This window comes from Palaemon carinicauda, chromosome 7 (assembly GCF_036898095.1).
Source record: "Palaemon carinicauda isolate YSFRI2023 chromosome 7, ASM3689809v2, whole genome shotgun sequence".
Taxonomy (NCBI): Eukaryota; Metazoa; Arthropoda; class Malacostraca; order Decapoda; family Palaemonidae; genus Palaemon; species Palaemon carinicauda.
Window position 1 is genome coordinate 37,273,417 of NC_090731.1, and position 19,092 is coordinate 37,292,508.

The 19,092-nt window shown below is 40.7% G+C and overlaps 1 protein-coding gene across 2 annotated transcripts in view; it reads left to right on the forward strand.

The window, feature by feature from the left end:
- Window positions 1–8,562: 8,562 nt before the first annotated feature.
- Window positions 8,563–19,092, forward strand: part of Tspo (Translocator protein) — a 48,562-nt gene continuing 38,032 nt past the window's right edge. Inside the window, exon 1 of one of the 2 annotated variants that reach the window (XM_068376669.1) lies at window positions 8,563–8,699. The gene's annotated coding sequence lies outside the window, so the exon portion shown is untranslated. The remainder of the gene's footprint in view (window positions 8,700–19,092) is intronic. The other variant, XM_068376670.1, reaches the window with a different exon arrangement.

The following is a 19,092-nucleotide window of genomic DNA, read 5'->3' on the forward strand; positions in this document are numbered from 1 at the left end:
TTTTCTTTTTATTTCCATATGGAACTGACTGTGGAATTGACTGTGTATTTCTAGGATATTGTTGTGTCTTACGCGCGTAACATTGACTATAAGAATGTGATGCTGTGTTGTGAACTGAGCAAAATTTTGTTCTACAGTCTGCGCTTATGTGACCTTGACGTTTGCAGTTGTAACACGTCACTCCCGCTACTGGACTGTTAATTACGTTCACTGTTTGTGGTTTTGTTTCATTCTTTGCAAAAACTTGAGTTAACACGGGATCGAGATCTGGACACTTGGACATGTGTTTCTTTATCTGTTTATAGACATCCAATTCCGTACTTGCAGGCATTAACTTCTTATCAAAGCACCGCACTAAAGCTTCAGGCAACATAAGTGTCATGCAAGTTAAATACATTAATCGTAAAAAATCTTTCACGGAGATGTTATCGTTAGTAACCCAAGTGGAATGACCTAAAATGTCCTGATATTCGTTAAGCCTATCAGCTATGAGAGCTGCTCTCTCAATAACATTAAGCCGATTCATAGTGGCTTGATTAAGTGTATTTCGTAACGTTAACACTACATCCAAGGCTTCCTCACCCCCATAGATCGCGCGTAACCTAACTTTGAAATCATCCCAAGTAACTGCTTCCTGAAATGAAACACCTCTTAAATACGCACTCGCATCCCCCTTAGAAAAATCTATAAAACTTTTAGCTTCTTGTAATTGTACAAAAGGATCTACGATTTGTTTGGCATTTAAATGGGCATCAACGGATGAAATCCATGACTCCACATTTTGTGGCAAGAACCCGTTGACCCGACCTTGAAAAGGAAGGATTGCTGACCTGGTATTTACAAGCGTCACAATTGGAGGAGGATTAGCCTGGCCTACACCACTAGGTCCAGGGGTAGGGCTGACAGGAGGAGCCATGACTGCTGTATTTTTTTTTTTCTATCTCTTTGACCCCTTTCAATTCTATCAAAATACCTATATGAGTACAGACGCCCACTGCGTAAACGCATATGTATAATAAAATTCCCCCAACAATGTTACTAATCCCAAAACATTTCCCCCCAAGAGTTTCTGAAAGAAAAAGGAATTAGCACAAAGAAAGAAAAATTCTAAATGAGAATTCGGAGTTTCTTATAACAAAGTTTAGGAATTCACTCACCCCAGTAATAATTGACTAATGACTTGTGATAACTACACTTCACTGCCCAAACTGAAATGAATACAAAATATCTGTACTTAGCTTATATATGAAGTCGACACGTCCTCTCTCTCTCTCTCTCTCTCTCTCTCTCTCTCTCTCTCTCTCTCTTGATGTTTTGTTAGCGATGTCTCGTTCTAGTTTCTTGTTGAATGTAGTTCTTCCTGGATATGTCTTGTAATTGTTGAACGCCAGTCCTTGGGTTTCCTAGGATGTTGATTGAAGATTCAGGTTGTATACTAACATATGTTGATGTTAGCTTTTCCGTTGGACTTAGTCAAAATTGTAGATTCTTGTAGATAATGTTGAGTTCTTGAAGATCTTTCTCAGGTTTTACAGCTTTTATTTTGAAGTCTTGAAGATCTTTCTCTGGTTTTACAGCTTTTATGTTGAAGTCTTGAAGATATTTCTCTGGTTTTACAGCTATTATTTTGAAGTCTTGAAGATATTTCTCTAATTCTTAGAGTTTAACCGCTGTCTTAGAGTTTAACCGCTGTCTTAGAGTTTAATCGCTGTCTTAGAGTTTAATCGCTGTCTTAGAGTTTAATCGCTGCCACCATTTATTGGCGTGCTACTGTCTTAAGCACACATTTGAGTATGAGTTGTTTTCAGATGTATTTAAATGGATTAACTGAATACATCTTAATAGTTTTTAAGTTTTATTCTATAAAACAACAGAGTTAAACATCTCCATCACTGGAGGAAGCTGTGTTGGTCCAGATGACCAATTCTGGTGAAGTTTAGATATGAACTGAATAAATTATCGATATCACAGATATCGTATGCTTGCTTTAATTTAGCCACGTGACGGAATCGGAAGACACCTGCATCCGGTGACGTCACAAACTTTCACACGAGGAGACAATGTGTTGACGTTAAGAAAGAATGTCAATTTGCCGAGGTTTGCATTATACGTCCTGTTTACAATTTTGAATGACTTCAGCAAATCCCAGGGTTAGTTCTTCCAACCAACATGACATATTACGTCATTTGTTTTAAACATGTAATATTAACTATTCTAATCATTACATATATATATATATATATATATATATATATATATATATATATATAAATAATATATATATATATATATATATATATATATATATATATATATATATATATATATATATATATATATATATATATATATATATATATATATATATATATATCTGTATATATATATATATGTATATTATATATATTATATATATATATATATATATATATATATATATATATATATATATATATTTACATATATCTATATAATATATATACCATGCTAGGCGGTAAATCTTGGCAATCTATGTTTACCAAGGTTATACTCATAATGTATAAGCAGATGAGCAACTTAGTGGAGTAGTGAGAGCTTTGGGTGTGGAGGAAATGCACCCCTAAATCTCGATGAAGTCACTGGCAGCAAGGTGATGGATGGGTTTAAGGCGATGGACAAATGGTCTCCTCGGCTTCTACTGATGCCTGGCGGTTGATCTTACTAGAATTAGTATGGACCAGCAGGGGTCACTTGCATTAGTTAGATAGGCACTGGGCATAACAAGGAACTGGCTATCCTTTGAAGTATCTAGCGAATGAATCCTCTATAGATTTAGTCAGTCATGGATAGAGAAGATGAAAGAATGTGCCCCAGTCCCAAGAGTAGTGGGGTGCTAAGACTCTCTCTCTGTTTATAAATACTAAAGAAAAATTGAAAATAGGTAATTGGAATGTTAGAACCATGAATCAGATTGGGAAGTTACAGCAAGTGAAGAGTGAACTTATGGAATATAATTTGGATATCTTGGCCCTAAGTGAGACACGTTGTAAGGGATTGGTAAGCAAACTTTAGACCAAGGGAATATATATATTTACTCAGGAAGATCAGATGGAGCTGGAAGAGAAGGGGTAGGAATGATGATGACACCAAGTGCAGAAAGGGCATTTACCGAGTGGAGAGTTGTAAATAGTAGATTGTTACTAGCAAAGTTCAAATCAAAGCAGTGCAATATGAGTATTATAGTTTGCTATGCCCCAACAAATGATTCCCCTGAAGAAAGGAAAAATTAATACTATAAAGAACTGCAGAGGATAATAGATGAGATCCCTGAGAGAGATATAAAAATTGTGATTGGTGACTTCAATGCTAAAGTTGGAAAAAATAAGCAAGAGATAGAGAATGTGATGGGTATCGAGGGTCTTGGTGAAGTTGCAAATGAAAATGGAGCACATTTCATAAGTTTTTGTTCAGCAAACAATCTTGTCATTGGAAGTACTCTGATCTAGCATAAAAACATTCCCAAGTATACATGGACTACACCATGTGGTAATGACAAAAAACAGATAGATCACATTGCCATTAATAAAGAATGAAGGAGGACTGAGAAATGTATGAAGCTATAGAGGTGCAGATATTGGTAGTGATCACCAGCTCCTCATTGCCACACTGAAATTAAAACTGAAAGCACCCAACAGAAAGATTAATAGAATCCCTAGGGTTGATACAACTAAGCTTCTAGAGGAAGAGCACAGAGAAACATTTACAATTGAATGTAGGAATCGATTTGCAGTCTTAGAGACTTTAAGAGACGAAAAACAGACAATTAATGAAGAATGGTGTGATATTAAGAACATATACCAGTCAGTTGGTAGTGAAGTCTTGGGACAAACAGTTACAAGGAGAAAGTCACGGATATCGAATGGTACTTGGGATACTATGAAAAGGAGACAAAGACAGAAATTGATTGTTGAAAGTTTTCGAGGCAGTAATGAAAATTTCAAGGTAGAGCATGCTAAGTATTCCAGTATTGACAGCGAGGTCAAAAGAAAAGCCAGGAATGACTGGAGAGACTATTTAGACAGCAAAGCAGGTAAGGCCAACAAAACTATGAATTCAGGAAGTGGCTATGGTGTCAGAATTGCTCATAGAATTATTATTGAAATCTCGACTGGGACAAAGAAGAAGAAGCATATACCCATCAAAAAGAGGGCTGTGCTCTGTTATAGCAACAGAAGATGAAGAGTGACACGCTGGATGGAACAGTTTTAATAAAGTTATGATTAGGACATTTGAAGGGAATAGTTTTATTTATATACCTGATTCTGGTGAAGACCTTGATGTGCCCATGAATGAATTCAGTGTGATTGAAGTCAAAGCTATCCTAAAAGAATTAAAGAGAAGGAAAGCCCCTGGATACGATGGAATAACTGCTGAGATGATGCTGGCCGAAAATGAAGTGACTCCAAGACTACTCAAAAGATTATTTTGTAGAATGTGGCATGAAAAGGCAAAACCTGATGAATGGGAGTTAGGAATGTTAGCAAAAATAGCTGAAATGGGAGACCAGACTGGTTGCAATAATTACAGAGGCATAACACTTAGGTCAGTTATGAAAATATATAATATGCTTATTTTTAAGAAACTGAAGAGAAACACTGATGAAAAGCTGAGAGATGAACACGCAGGATATAGAAAAGGTAGAAGTTGCACTGACCAAATTTTCATTTTGGGACATGTTGTACAGCAATGTGTAGAATATAGAAATCACCTTGTGATGATATTTGTGGACTATGAAAAAGCCTTTGATAGTGTGCACTGGCCAATTTTTGTGTAAATTTGATTAAGTCTGTTAATGAGCATAGCAAGTGCAAAGTTAATGTTAATGGAGTCTTATCAAGTGAATTTCCAGTGAACTTCTTAGTACTCCTAGGGAATTTAGCAGACCTAGAGTATGCTGATGATGATGTCCTTCTTAGCAGAACACCAGAGGATTTGCAATGCTTGCTTACCAGAATGCATGAAATATCACACGAGTGGGGCTGAAGATGAATAGAAGAAAGACAGAGATGATGAGAACTGAGTATGCAATGGAAGATGAAATATCTTTGGAAGGAGAAAGGATTAATGAGGTAGAATCCTTTGAGTATTTAGGAACAATGATCTCCAATAGAGGGTCTTTAGAATTAGAGTTTAGTGAAAGATTGAAAAAATGCAAATCAGACAATGGCTAGGTTGAATAAAATTTGGAAATCAAATCGCCTAAAATTTCATATAAAAATCAGACTAAATATCAGTTTTGTGAGATCGGCGTTACTCTATGGACATGGGTAATGGTATGACAATGAAACAATCTCCGATAGATTTAGTAGATTTGAGAATAAACCCCTCAGAAGGATATTGGAAGTTAAATGGCAGGACAGATCATGATGAGGGATGGATGGAGATGGATTGGGCATGCTCTTCGCACTCCGAGAGAAATTGGTTCACCAAATGTTTAACCGTGCTCCACTAGGCACTAGAAGAATTGGAAGACCCAGGCCTACATGGATTAGGACTATAAAGCACGAAGTAGGAGATGATGAATGGAGAAGTATTGAATTAAAAGCTCAAGACAGAGACGACTGGCGAAATCTAACCGAGGCCCTTTGCGTCAATAGGTGTAGGAGGAGGGAATGATGATGATGATGATTATATATATATATATATATATATATATATATATATATATATATATATATATATATATATATATATATATATATATATATATATATATAGGTGTATGTGTGCATGCAAAAGAACCACAGGGAAAATGAAAATATGAAATATATGATCAAGTCCTGGCCAGTTTCCTGTTACTTCTTCAGAGGACTGATTTATTGAACAAGGATTACTTACATTTTATATGGTACAGTAACTGTACAAACATATATAGAGAGATATTGATAGAACAATAAGGAACTCCTAGACCAACTACCTGGCTTGTATTCTCAGGTGTTTCTGGGAGGAGTCCAACCCTCATTAGCCACGTGCCAGGAAGGGCAATTTCAAAAGGCAGGTAAATTCGTTAAGGCTCCCAATACAATTTCATGCTACTATAGCGTGATTCCTACCTTCATTTTCTGCTCTTACCTCAATATGGGGACTCAATTCTACTATAGGGTGATTCCTACCCAGGGTGCAGAACCTAACAAACAAACCTAACCTAACCTAGTAGTTCCCAGGTTAAAACCCATAGCAGGGAGCCAAACCCCCTTGACCCCCCTTCCCAGGTAACAACATGCTGGTTAGACAGCAAGATTGAGATTTTGAAGAAAAAGCGAGGAGTTCCACAGCATCTACTCCAGGGGCACTTGGATGAACACTGCTAGCGTGTTTTGAAAGGAGATCAAGACCACTTTGTAGAAATCTTAAGCGACGTTAAACAAGTTTTTGTTAGCGATTTTTTTTTTACTAAATTAGCGCTTCAATTTTGCAATATTGATGCCCAAAGTTAATTTTGATTGTTTAAAGTGCCTTTTATGTTTTTTTTCAGCATGTTTTATAGAATAGAATAGATTACAATAGTGTCAACAAGTATGTTTTATCTACCCTCCTTTGGTAGAAATCACCTCATACCCGAAAAATAGGGTAGGAATCACACTATAGAAGAATACTAATGGTAGGAACCATACTATAGTAGCACCACAATTTCTTTATATTGATGGGGGTTAGCCTTATACTTAGAAATACATAAACAAAATCATATATATATATATATATATATATATATATATATATATATATATATATATATATATATATATATATATATATATACATATGATTTTGTTTATGTATTTCTAAGTATAAGGCTAACCCCCATCAATATAAAGAAATTGTGGTGCTACTATAGTATGGTTCCTACCATTAGTATTCTTCTATAGTGTGATTCCTACCCTATTTTTCGGGTATGAGGTGATTTCTACCAAAGGAGGGTAGATAAAACATACTTGTTGACACTATTGTAATCTATTCTATTCTATAAAACATGCTGAAAAAAAACATAAAAGGCACTTTAAACAATCAAAATTAACTTTGGGCATCAATATTGCAAAATTGAAGCGCTAATTTAGTAAAAAAAAAATCGCTAACAAAAACTTGTTTAACGTCGCTTAAGATTTCTACAAAGTGGTCTTGATCTCCTTTCAAAACACGCTAGCAGTGTTCATCCAAGTGCCCCTGGAGTAGATGCTGTGGAACTCCTCGCTTTTTCTTCAAAATCTCAATCTTGCTGTCTAACCAGCATGTTGTTACCTGGGAAGGGGGGTCAAGGGGGTTTGGCTCCCTGCTATGGGTTTTAACCTGGGAACACACACACACACACACACACACACACACACACACACACACACACACACACACATATATATATATATATATATATATATATATATATATATATATATATATATATATATATATATATACATAAACATATGCATACATACATGCATACATACCTACACGTATGCCAATATATATTACATAGATACACAGACTTACATATAAATGTTTGCACACATAATTAACATCCATATAGCCTACACTTCTGCAAGCATAACCCGATCAACATGAACATATAATTGCATACATATCAATGCCTATATATAACTAAAATACAGTGGCAAAAAAAAAAATAGGTATAAATTGTTATAGTTGTAGGCCTACCTACAAATGAATGCTAGCTTAGATCTAAATATTACGGTAATTCCACAGAATAATTCATTATCTGAGGTACTTACATTTAGTTATACATTAAGTGGTTAGATTTTATATATATATATATATATATATATATATATATATATATATATATATATATATATATATATATATATATATATATATATATATATATATATATATATATATATATATATATAGCTTGCAAATCTCTTTGCTTGTACATGCATCGATTTTGTACATTCCATGACCAATATTCAAGTTGTTATCAAAGGTTTCTTTTATGAAACTGGAGTCTATGTTTTTTTTTCCGATAAGTTATTTGAATGAACCAATTTTCTTTGCACATAACCAATCAATAATGTTATTTTTATTTTAAACGTGGGCAAACATTGCATTATCATCTTGAGAATATCTGAACAACATAAGAGAAGTGTCATTATTTAGGAAAATTATTAACTGTAACTAACTAAACAGTAGTTCCCAAACTTTTTTTTTCTGTCAACCCCCCCCCCCCTGCACCGAGTTCAACCATCCAGATTTCCCCTATCATGTGCACAAGGGAAAGAGTAGTTAATACACACTTGAGACTATTTACTAATTCATTTTTCAAATGTGCAAATATATTGATAAACATATGATTACAGAGTAAACTGGAATGAGAGCAGTTAGTAACAACCAAGCATAGCCATAGAGCCGGTTAATAATAAATACAAGGACTTTAGTTTGCTCTTCTAGGTTAGTAGGTAGGTAGTGTAATTATTTCCCCCCTGGAAGCTTTAAACTCCCCCCCCCCCCGGGGGGGGGGAATTTCCCTAAGTTTGGGAACCACTGATCTAAAAGGATAACCTTGGGTACATTCAAGAAGGGTGATCCGTTATAAAGCCCTTCTCACTCTTTACGACTACTTTCACTAATTCAATTGCACAACCATCTTCCGATTCCGATAAGATTATGTCACGTTATCTTGACCTTGTGGTTTTGTAAACTGTTAAGTAAGTTTTATTGATTTTATTAAGGAAATGTTATTTATGTTTTGCTCATTGAATGTCAATTAGATAATTTTTAAATTAGGTTAAGGAGTAAGGATATCGTTCAATGATTGTATTTTTATTATTACTAGTCAAGCTACAACTCTAGTTGGGAAATCAAGATGCTATAAGCCCAACGGCTCCAATAGGGAAAAATAGCCCAGTGAGGAAAGAAAATAAGGAAATAACGAATGATGAGAACAAATTAACAATAAATTATTCTAAAATCAGTAACAATGTCAAAACAATATCCGTATCCTTTGTATGTCAGCGGCAAGATCTTTCCATGTTCATTAAAATTGGACATCAACTAACCTAAACTTTTCCTCCTAACCTAACCTACAAGCTGTGTCCTTACCTACTTTCCTAATGGGGGGCGGGGCTAATTTCCCCATGCGACCCCCCTTACACTGCACCAGCCGTATTCTAAGTTAGTCATTCATGCAGATGGCCGCTATCATACATACACCCCCAATATCCCTAATGAAGAAAATAAGGTTTTACAGCATAGTACAATATTAGTTAGGACTTTAGAAATGACATACCCGGATAGATTTCATAAAACCCACAATTTTGAACCCCCCATAACCTCAAGTGGACGACTTTTAATTACATAGATACTTATTTTCCATGAAAATATCCGTTGAAATTCTACAGTTCAATATTGGACTAAGTTTTGTAACAGTTTTGTTTTAATCTTCTCCCATGACATGAGAAGCTACTGTGAACAGTTCGTAAATTCTTGAAAAAACTGGTGCTCCTGTTCTGACTTGGATTTCCATTTTTTTTATGAAATATATTGGTAGCTATTTGTCATCTCCAATCCGAGACACGCTCAAAATAGTTCTACTTTAATTACTCCGTTAAGCAAGAGAAGATCTGCTTATTGGTAGCTATTTGTCATCTCCAATCCGAGACACGCTCAAAATAGTTCTACTTTAATTACTCCGTTAAGCAAGAGAAGATCTGCTTATTAATACCATACCAAACAAGTAGCCTTTTCCCTTTTGGGGGAAATAAATTGTTACTGATGTGGTCTTAATGTAGTTTTAATGGAGTTGATTACATTTGCAGTCGGAAATACTGTGTTTTCAAGTTTTAAGGACAAATTAAACAAGAAAATAAGTAAAAACCCCAGTTTCTCAAAGTAAGCCAGTCTGAAAGTAAATACAGTACAGTTTAGGGTTTCAACTTAAGCTAGGGTAAACTAAGGATACCGCGTCCTAGAGGGTCGCATAGCTAAGTAGGGAAGAATACGGCTCTTAGGTTAAGTTAAGTGGTTTCCTCTTGTTTGATTCCCTTTTGAAATATTTTTTTTTGACATAACTACTAGAATTTTAAAATGTCTATAGTTTGAAAAATATAGATATCCACCTAGTATCTTAATCAGAATAATTAAAAGCACCTATGAATACACCATACACATTTTATTTTTTTTAATATTAATCTTACCCGATAATCATGTAGCTGTCAACTCCGTTGTCCGACAGAATTCTACGGACGGGATACGCCAGCGATCGCTATACAAGAGGGGGGTGTACTCACCAGCGCCACCTGTGGCCAGGTACTGCAGTACTTCTTGTTGACACCACCTCAATTTTTCCTCTGTCGTGCTTCCGGCAAGACCTACATGGATACGCTTATAATTTTGGAGTCTTTGTTCACGGTTTTGGTGAAGTATTGCTCTGAGATTTCAGCTTTCGCTATACAGGAAGCTTTTCCCTTAGCTTAGATAGCTTTGGATTAATTTTGATTAATGGTATAACGATCTTTGCTTTAATTTGGAAACCCCCTTTGACTGTTCTCTGATTCAAGATGTCCGACCATTCACAAGCTCCTACCCAAAGACGATGTAGAGTTAGCACTTGTGTTAGGCGTCTTCCGAAGGCCTCGGTTGATCCTCACACCGTTTGTTCCGACTGTCGGGGAAAATCCTGCCAGTTGGATGATCGATGTGAGGAATGTGCCGGTCTTTCGGAATTTGATTTTATTCAATTCCTTAAATATACGACTAAGTTAGAGAGGGAGAGAGTTAGGAGGAGTTCGGCTCGCTCTTTGTTTTATTCATCCCCCCATGATCCTCATCCTTTTCCTCCCCCTGTAGTGGCTACCCCCGAACCTACTATTAGTGCTCAGCCTGATATGTCGGATGTTTTACGTGCCATTCAGGCTTTAGGTGATAAGGTGGAGTCGGTAGTGAGTGACCACAAGTTCCTCTTGGCAGACGTCAAGGAACTTAAAGTGAAAAGTGCAGTGGGAAGTGGTAGTGCCAGTGCTGTGCCTAGTGCTAGTGTCAGTGTCAGTGTTGCGCGTGAGGATACTTCTGTGCGTGCCAGTCGTCCTCCCAGTCCGGGACCTCTTGCAAGCTCCCAAGCCCAGGGGAGAAGCAATGTCGAAGGGCAAAAGGGTTCGGCAGGCCTTGATCGGCGCACAGTAGTATCCTCAGTGGTTGCGGGCGTATCTTATAGAGATCGTCACTTCCACTCTCAGACGATTGAGCCCTTAATTTCCTCGTCTGCAGAAGAATTTTCTAGGAGAAAACGCTGGACTCAGGTCTCAAGACCTCTTAAGCGTAAAGTCCAGACCTCGCGAGTCCAACAGCCCGGGTGTAGCCATTGGGCTAGCTCGGACTCGCCGCAGTCATCAGATGACTGCACGCCTCCTAAGAGAGGTAAGGCGATGCCTCAACAGACCTCAACTTCTGTTAAAGCTATGCCTCAACAGACCTCAACTTCTGTTGATCCTAAGATGGCTATGCTGCAGACTATGCAGTCGCAGCTTGCGGTGTTGATGCGGGAGTTTCAGGCAGAGAAGGTTAATACACCTCCTGCGAGCGCTCCTCCTCCTCTGCGCAGTCCAATCTGCCAGACGTATGATGTTGAGGTTCCTCAAGCTACCTCCATGCGTGAGCTGCCGCGTTGGGAGTTGCCAGATACCAGCGCTGTGCAGCAATCTCCACTTTCCTTGAGGCAGGAGCCTCTTACCACGCAGCAACCTCCTCAACACTGGGGGCAGGAACCTTATGCTTTACAACAACCTCCTCTTCCCTTGAGGCAGGAGTCTCTTGCATTACAACCATCCTCGAGGCAGCAACCTCTTGAGGTACGACAACCTCTACCATCCTTGAGGCAGCCACCTCAACTCTCGCTGCAGCCACCTCCACTTTCCTCGAGGCGAGAACCTCAACTCTCGAGGCAAGCACCTCAAGAACCTCAACTCGTGAGACAAGAGCCTCTTTCTGCGCAGCCACCTCAACCCTTGAAGCAAGCGCAACTCTTGAGGCAGGAACCTCATGCTATGAGTAAGCCACCTCAACGCATGCATCTACCACTTTCGCCTCAGCTTGAGCCTCTTCCCATTCAACTTGAACCGCAGTCTATGCAGCATGAGCCTCATGTTTTACAACAGTCACCTCTCACCACGCTTGCTCCTCAGACCTCCGCAGAACCTCCTTCATCCCAGCCTCATGACTTTGTCATTACCAGCCCTCATCCTCTTCAACAGAGACTTGAGGATGAATCCGCAAGTGCGCATGCACCCGCTCTTCAGGATTCAGCCATTCAGCATACTGCTTTAACTTTACCTCTCGCTTCTCAACCCTCAGGTGATGAGGTTTCTGAGGATGAAGCGGCTCACCTGGATGATCCTTCATCTGATGTGGAGGAACCCAAGTCATTGCCACCCTCCATTGACTTTCGCAAGGTCCTGGCTCTGTTCAGAGAGTTATACCCGGATCACTTTGTTTCTGCTACCCCTCGCTCTCCTCCATCCGAGTTCTCTTTAGGCATGCAACCTGTTAAGTCTGCCTACACTAAGCTCGTCTTCACTAGATCTTCAAAGAGAGCTTTGAGAATGTTAGGGGATTGGTTGCAGTCCAAGCAACAACTGGGAAAGACATCTTTTATGTTTCCTCCTCCTAAGCTGACTTCTAAGGCGGGCGTCTGGTATGCCACAGGAGAGGAACCAGGCTTGGGGGTCCCTGCCTCTGCCCAGGCTGACTTCTCAAGTTTGGTTGACTCTCCACGAAGGTCAGCTATGAGACGCTCTAAGGTCTGCTGGACCTTTTCTGACCTGGACCACTTCTTAAAGGGAGTCTTTTGCGCCTTTGAAATTTTTAATTTTCTCGACTGGTGCCTGGGGGCCTTGAGCAAGAAGACTGCTGCCCCATCTGACAAAGACTCGGCCATGCTGATCATGTCCTGTATGGACAAAGCAATTCGCGATGGTTCCGGCGAACTTGCCTCTATGTTTGTATCGGGAGTCCTCAAGAAAAGGGAACAACTTTGCTCCTTCCTTTCCACTGGTATCACCTCTTGCCAAAGGTCACAGTTACTTTTTGCTCCTCTTTCTAAGTTCCTGTTTCCTGAGGATCTTATCAAGGAATTGTCTGCGGCTCTTATTCAGAAGGACACGCATGACCTTGTGGCCTCTTCAGCACGGAAGGCTAAGGTTGCTCCTTCAGTTCCTAGAACTTACCGCACCCCAGTGGCTGATACTCTTGCTACCAGATTTATTCCGCCCTTTCGTGGCAGAGCCCCCAGCCGAGGAGGTACCCGCCCAGACGGTCACAGGGGCAGGTCCAAGAAAGGTACCAAGTCTTCGAAAAGCAAACATTGACTCTCCTCCTCTCCAGACAGCTGTAGGAGCCAGACTCAAGATCTTCTGGCAAGCTTGGGAAAGAAGAGGTGCAGACGCCCAGTCTGTCAAGTGGCTAAGGGAGGGTTACAGGATACCATTCTGCCGCAATCCCCCTCTGACCACTTCTCCCATCAACCTCTCTCCCAACTACAAGGAAAAGGACAAGAGGCTAGCGTTACATCAAGAGGTGTCGCTCCTGTTATAGAAGGAGGCAGTGGTGATAGTCCGGGATCATCAATCCCCGGGCTTCTACAACCGTCTCTTTCTGGTGGCCAAGAAGACAGGAGGTTGGAGACCGGTGCTGGACGTCAGTGCGCTCAATGCTTATGTCACCAAGCAGACGTTCACTATGGAGACGACGAAGTCGGTCCTAGCAGCGGTCAGGCAGGAGGACTGGATGGTCTCGTTGGATCTGAAAGACGCCTACTTTCACGTCCCCATTCATCCAGACTCCCAACCTTTTCTGAGATTCGTTTTTGGAAAGGTTGTGTACCAATTCCAAGCCCTGTGTTTTGGCCTAAGCACGGCACCTATGGTGTTTACGCGACTGATGAGGAATATTGCGAAATTCCTCCACTTGGCGGACATCAGAGCCTCCCTTTATTTAGACGACTGGCTGTTAAGAGCCCCCACGAGTCGTCGCTGTCTGGAGAGTCTCAGTTGGACTTTGGACTTGACCAAGGAACTGGGTCTTTTGGTCAACTTAGAGAAGTCCCAGCTTATTCCTTCCCAAACCATCGTTTACCTGGGAATGGAGATTCGGAGTCAAGCTTTTCGGGCTTTTCCGTCGGCCCCAAGAATCAACCAAGCCCTAGAGTGCATACTGAGCATGCTGAAGAGGAACAGATGCTCGGTGAGACAGTGGATGAGTCTAACAGGGACCCTGTCATCGTTAGCCCTGTTCACCGAGTTAGGGAGACTCCACCTCCGCCCCCTTCAATACCATCTAGCAGCTCACTGGGACAAGAATATGACGCTCGAAGTGGTCTCTATTCCTGTTACCAAAGAGATGAAGACTACTCTCATGTGGTGGAAGAGCAACATCCTTCTCAAGGAGGGTCTCTCGTTAGCTGTTCAGACCCCCAATCTTCATCTCTATTCGGACGCATCAGACTCGGGCTGGGGCGCGACCTTGGACGGACAGGAATGCTCGGGAACATGGAACAAGGAACAGGAAACGCTTCACATCAATTGCAAGGAGTTGTTGGCAGTACATCTGGCCTTAATGAACTTCAAGTCCCTCCTGCTAAACAAGGTGGTGGAGGTGAACTCCGACAACACCACAGCCTTGGCATACATCTCCAAGCAGGGAGGGACTCATTCGAGGAAGCTGTACGAGATAGCAAGGGACCTCCTCATTTGGTCAAGAAGTCTAAACCTCACGCTGGTAACGAGATTCATTCAGGGCAATATGAATGTCTCGGCAGATCGCCTCAGCAGGAAGGGTCAAGTTATCCCCACAGAATGGACCCTTCACAAGAACGTGTGCAACAGACTTTGGACCTTGTGGGGTCAGCCAACGATAGATCTGTTCGCCACCTCCATGACCAAGAGGCTCCCATTGTACTGTTCCCCAATTCCAGACCCGGCAGCAGTTCACGTGGATGCTTTTCTGCTGGATTGGTCCCATCTCGATCTATATGCATTCCCGCCGTTCAAGATCATCAACAGAGTTATTTAGAAGTTCGTCTCTCACGAAGGGACACGGCTGACGTTGGTTGCTCCCCTTTGGCCTGCAAGAGAATGGTTCTCAGAGGTACTGCAATGGCTGGTCGACGTTCCCAGGACTCTCCCTCTAAGAGTGGACCTTCTACGTCAACCTCACGTAAAGAAGGTACACCCAAGCCTCCACGCTCTTCGTCTGACTGCCTTCAGACTATCGAAAGACTCTCTAGAGCTAGAGGCTTTTCGAAGGAGGCAGCCAGAGCGATTGCCAGAGCAAGGAGGATATCCACTCGTAGAGTCTATCAATCCAAGTGGGAAGTCTTCCGAAGCTGGTGCAGAGCCAATGCAGTTTCCTCTACCAATACCTCTGTAACCCAAGTTGCTGACTTCCTGTTACATCTTAGGAATGTTAGATCTCTTTCGGCTCCTACGATCAAAGGGTACAGAAGTATGTTGGCATCAGTTTTCCGCCACAGAGGCTTGGATCTTTCCTCCAACAAGGATCTACAGGACATCCTTAAGTCTTTCGAGACCTCTAAAGAACGTCGCTTGTCCACTCCAGGCTGGAATCTAGACGTAGTCTTAAGGTTCCTTATGTCTCCTAGATTTGAACCTCTCCAGTCAGCCTCTTTCAAAGACCTTACTCTCAAAACTCTTTTCCTCGTCTGCCTTGCAACAGCCAAAAGAGTTAGTGAGGTTCATGCCTTCAGCAGGAACATAGGATTCACATCCGAAACAGCAACATGTTCCTTACAGCTCGGGTTTCTGGCAAAAAATGAACTTCCTTCACGTCCTTGGCCTAGATCGTTCGAAATTCCTAGCCTTTCCAACATGGTGGGTAACGAGCTAGAGAGAGTTCTTTGCCCTGTCAGAGCTCTAAAGTACTATCTTAAAAGGTCAAAACCTATACGAGGACAATCAGAGGCCTTATGGTGTGCCATCAAGAAACCTTCGATGCCTATGTCCAAAAACGCAGTTTCGTATTACATAAGGCTTCTAATTAGAGAAGCTCATTCTCACATGAAGGATGAAGATCTTGCTTTGCTGAAGGTAAGGACCCACGAAGTGAGAGCTGTAGCTACTTCGATGGCCTTCAAACAGAACCGTTCTCTGCAGAGTATTATGGATGCAACCTATTGGAGGAGCAAGTCAGTGTTTGCATCATTTTATCTCAAAGATGTCCAGTCTCTTTACGAGAACTGCTACACCCTGGGACCATTCGTAGCAGCGAGTGCAGTAGTAGGTGAGGGCTCAGCCACCACATTCCTTTAATCCCATAACCTTTTTTAACCTTTCTCTTGAATGCTTTTATTATTGTTTTTGGGTTGTTACGGTAGGCTAAGAAGCCTTCCGCATCCTAGTTGATTTGGCGGGTGGTCAATTCGTTCTTGAGAAGCGCCTAGGTTAGAGGTTGTGTAGAGGTCCTTTAGTATGGGTTGCAGCCCTTTATACTTCAGCACCTTAGAGTTGTTCAGCCTCCTAAGAGGAACACTGCGCTCAGTAAGGAAGACGAACTTATTAAAGGCAGAGTAATGGTTCAAGTCGACTTCCTTACCAGGTACTTATAATTTCATTGTTATTTTGAATAACTGATAATATGAAATACGGGATACTTAGCTTCTTGATATACATGTACACTGGTTTTCACCCACCTCCCTGGGTGTGAATCAGCTACATGATTATCGGGTAAGATTAATATTAAAAAATGTTATTTTCATTAGTAAAATAAATTTTTGAATATACTTACCCGATAATCATGATTTAATTGACCCACCCTTCCTCCCCATAGAGAACCAGTGGACCGAGGAAAAATTGAGGTGGTGTCAACAAGAAGTACTGCAGTACCTGGCCACAGGTGGCGCTGGTGAGTACACCCCCCTCTTGTATAGCGATCGCTGGCGTATCCCGTCCGTAGAATTCTGTCGGGCAACGGAGTTGACAGCTACATGATTATCGGGTAAGTATATTCAAAAATTTATTTTACTAATGAAAATAACATATTTATTAAGAAAATTGTCACACTTGTTTATGAGGAATATTGTACTAAATTATGATTTTTCAATATTAATCTTACCCGATAATCATGTAGCTGTCAACTCTGTTGCCGACAGAAATCTACGGTCGGGATACGCCAGCGATCGCTATACAGGTGGGGGTGAACACCACAGCGCCATCTGTGGTCAGGTACTCCAGTACTTCTTGTCAACACCACCTCAATTTTTCCTCTGTCGTGCCTCCGGCTAGACCTACATGGATACGCTGTTGATTCTGGAGTTATTGTTCACGATTTGGTGATGTATTTGCTCTAGAGTTTAGCCTTCGCTATTCAGGAAGCTTTATCATTAGCTTAGCAAGTTTTTGGAATTAATTTGATTTAATTTTTGATTTAATTTTGGTGACGAAGAGAGTATGAACTCTCTTTCACTTTTAATGGCCGACCCTTCCCTTAGACGGAAGTGTTGGTGTCGAAGAGAGTATAGACTCTCTTTCTTAATTTTACTTAACAAAAGTTATAGATTTATTTTATATCTCTCCGCCTTTTATAGGCCTCTTCGATTAACTTCCTTTTATTATAAACTTATTAAAATTAATTTTTATATTTGTTTATATTCGACCTTTCCTAATAGTAGGCGGTCTTTTCTTGGAACCGAAGTTAATTAACATTGAGCCCGTCATTTTGTTTTTACCTGTTAACATATTATGCTATTTTAATGTTTTTGAAAGAATTTCTTTGATAGTCTCGTACTGTTTTCAAAGTTGAACTAACGTTTTGTTTTGTCTCTGCAGTTGTTGACGTTCAGAACGTTCAACTTGCGCTCTATCGTTACGATAGAGAGAGAGAGTATTCACGGTGTCACGTTGCAGTAAGAGTAAACCGATTCTAGCGTTTTGTTCATTCTTTTTTAGCTTAAATGGTTTTAATTCTAATAAGGAACTTTTTATTTGGGAAATCTTTCAGTTTTTTTCCTTTAACAATAATATGTTTTAACGATATATATAATTGGGCTCATCTCTCAGGTTCTAAGTCAGGAGAGAGAGAGAGAGAGAGATAGAGACGGAGGGAGAGAGAGGAGGATAAACGTTTCGTTCAAGCGGGTAACGTTGTTATCGTTTTTGCTCTTCTCCCTAGTCTCTTTAGGGGAAGAAGGTAAACGTTTCTAGAGTTTTATTCTTGTTCTCAGGCTTTATGCGGTGAGAGATTTTAAACGTAGTTTATTTGATCTAGTGTTTAGTCTCTTTTCCAGCCACTGAATTATTTATCTTTCATTATGTTTTTCTGTTACATTGTAATACTGTTTTCGCAATTACTAACTTTTAATGAAGGATAGAATTGCGTGTTTCAGGTACAAACCACTTAAAGTTTCGAGTTCAGTGAAATAAGTGCAAACAGAAAATCAAAAGTGATAAAGTGATATGCGCAAAGTGTTACAGTGTTGCGTTCGAGGGTTCGTCTGTTCGTGCCAGTTGTTCGCCTAGTCTGGGACCTCTTACAAGCTCCCAAGCCCAGGGGAGAAGTAACGTCGAAGGACTTATGGGTTCATCAGGCCTTGATCGACGAACAGACGTTTCCCTCCGTGGTTTCGGGTGTATCTACACACGTTGCCGACGTGATCACCCCACCCACACAAAGACGAGAGAGCCCTTTTATTCCTCGTCTGCGGAAGAGGTTTCTCGCAGAAACCATGGACCAAATCTTGCAGCTTTTAAGTGCAAGTCGGTCCCTTCCGCGCAAGTCCAACTCCTAGGTGGTGCCATTAGCACTGGGTCAGTTCGGACTTGCTGCAGTACGACAACTGCACACCTCCCAGAGAGGCAAGGTGGTATCGCAACAGGCAGTAACTCCGTCTGTTGCCGCACCAGCTGTTTTAGACCCTCAGTCTCAACGGACAGTAGCTCCGTTTGTTGTTGTCTTTCTTAAACTCTAGTGGTCTATGCTGCAGACAATGCAGTCTCAGCTTGCGGTGTTGATGCAGGAGTTTCAGGCAGAGAAGGTTAGCACACCTCCTCCTGCGAGCGCTCCTCCACCTCTGCGCAGTCCACCCTGCCAGACGTA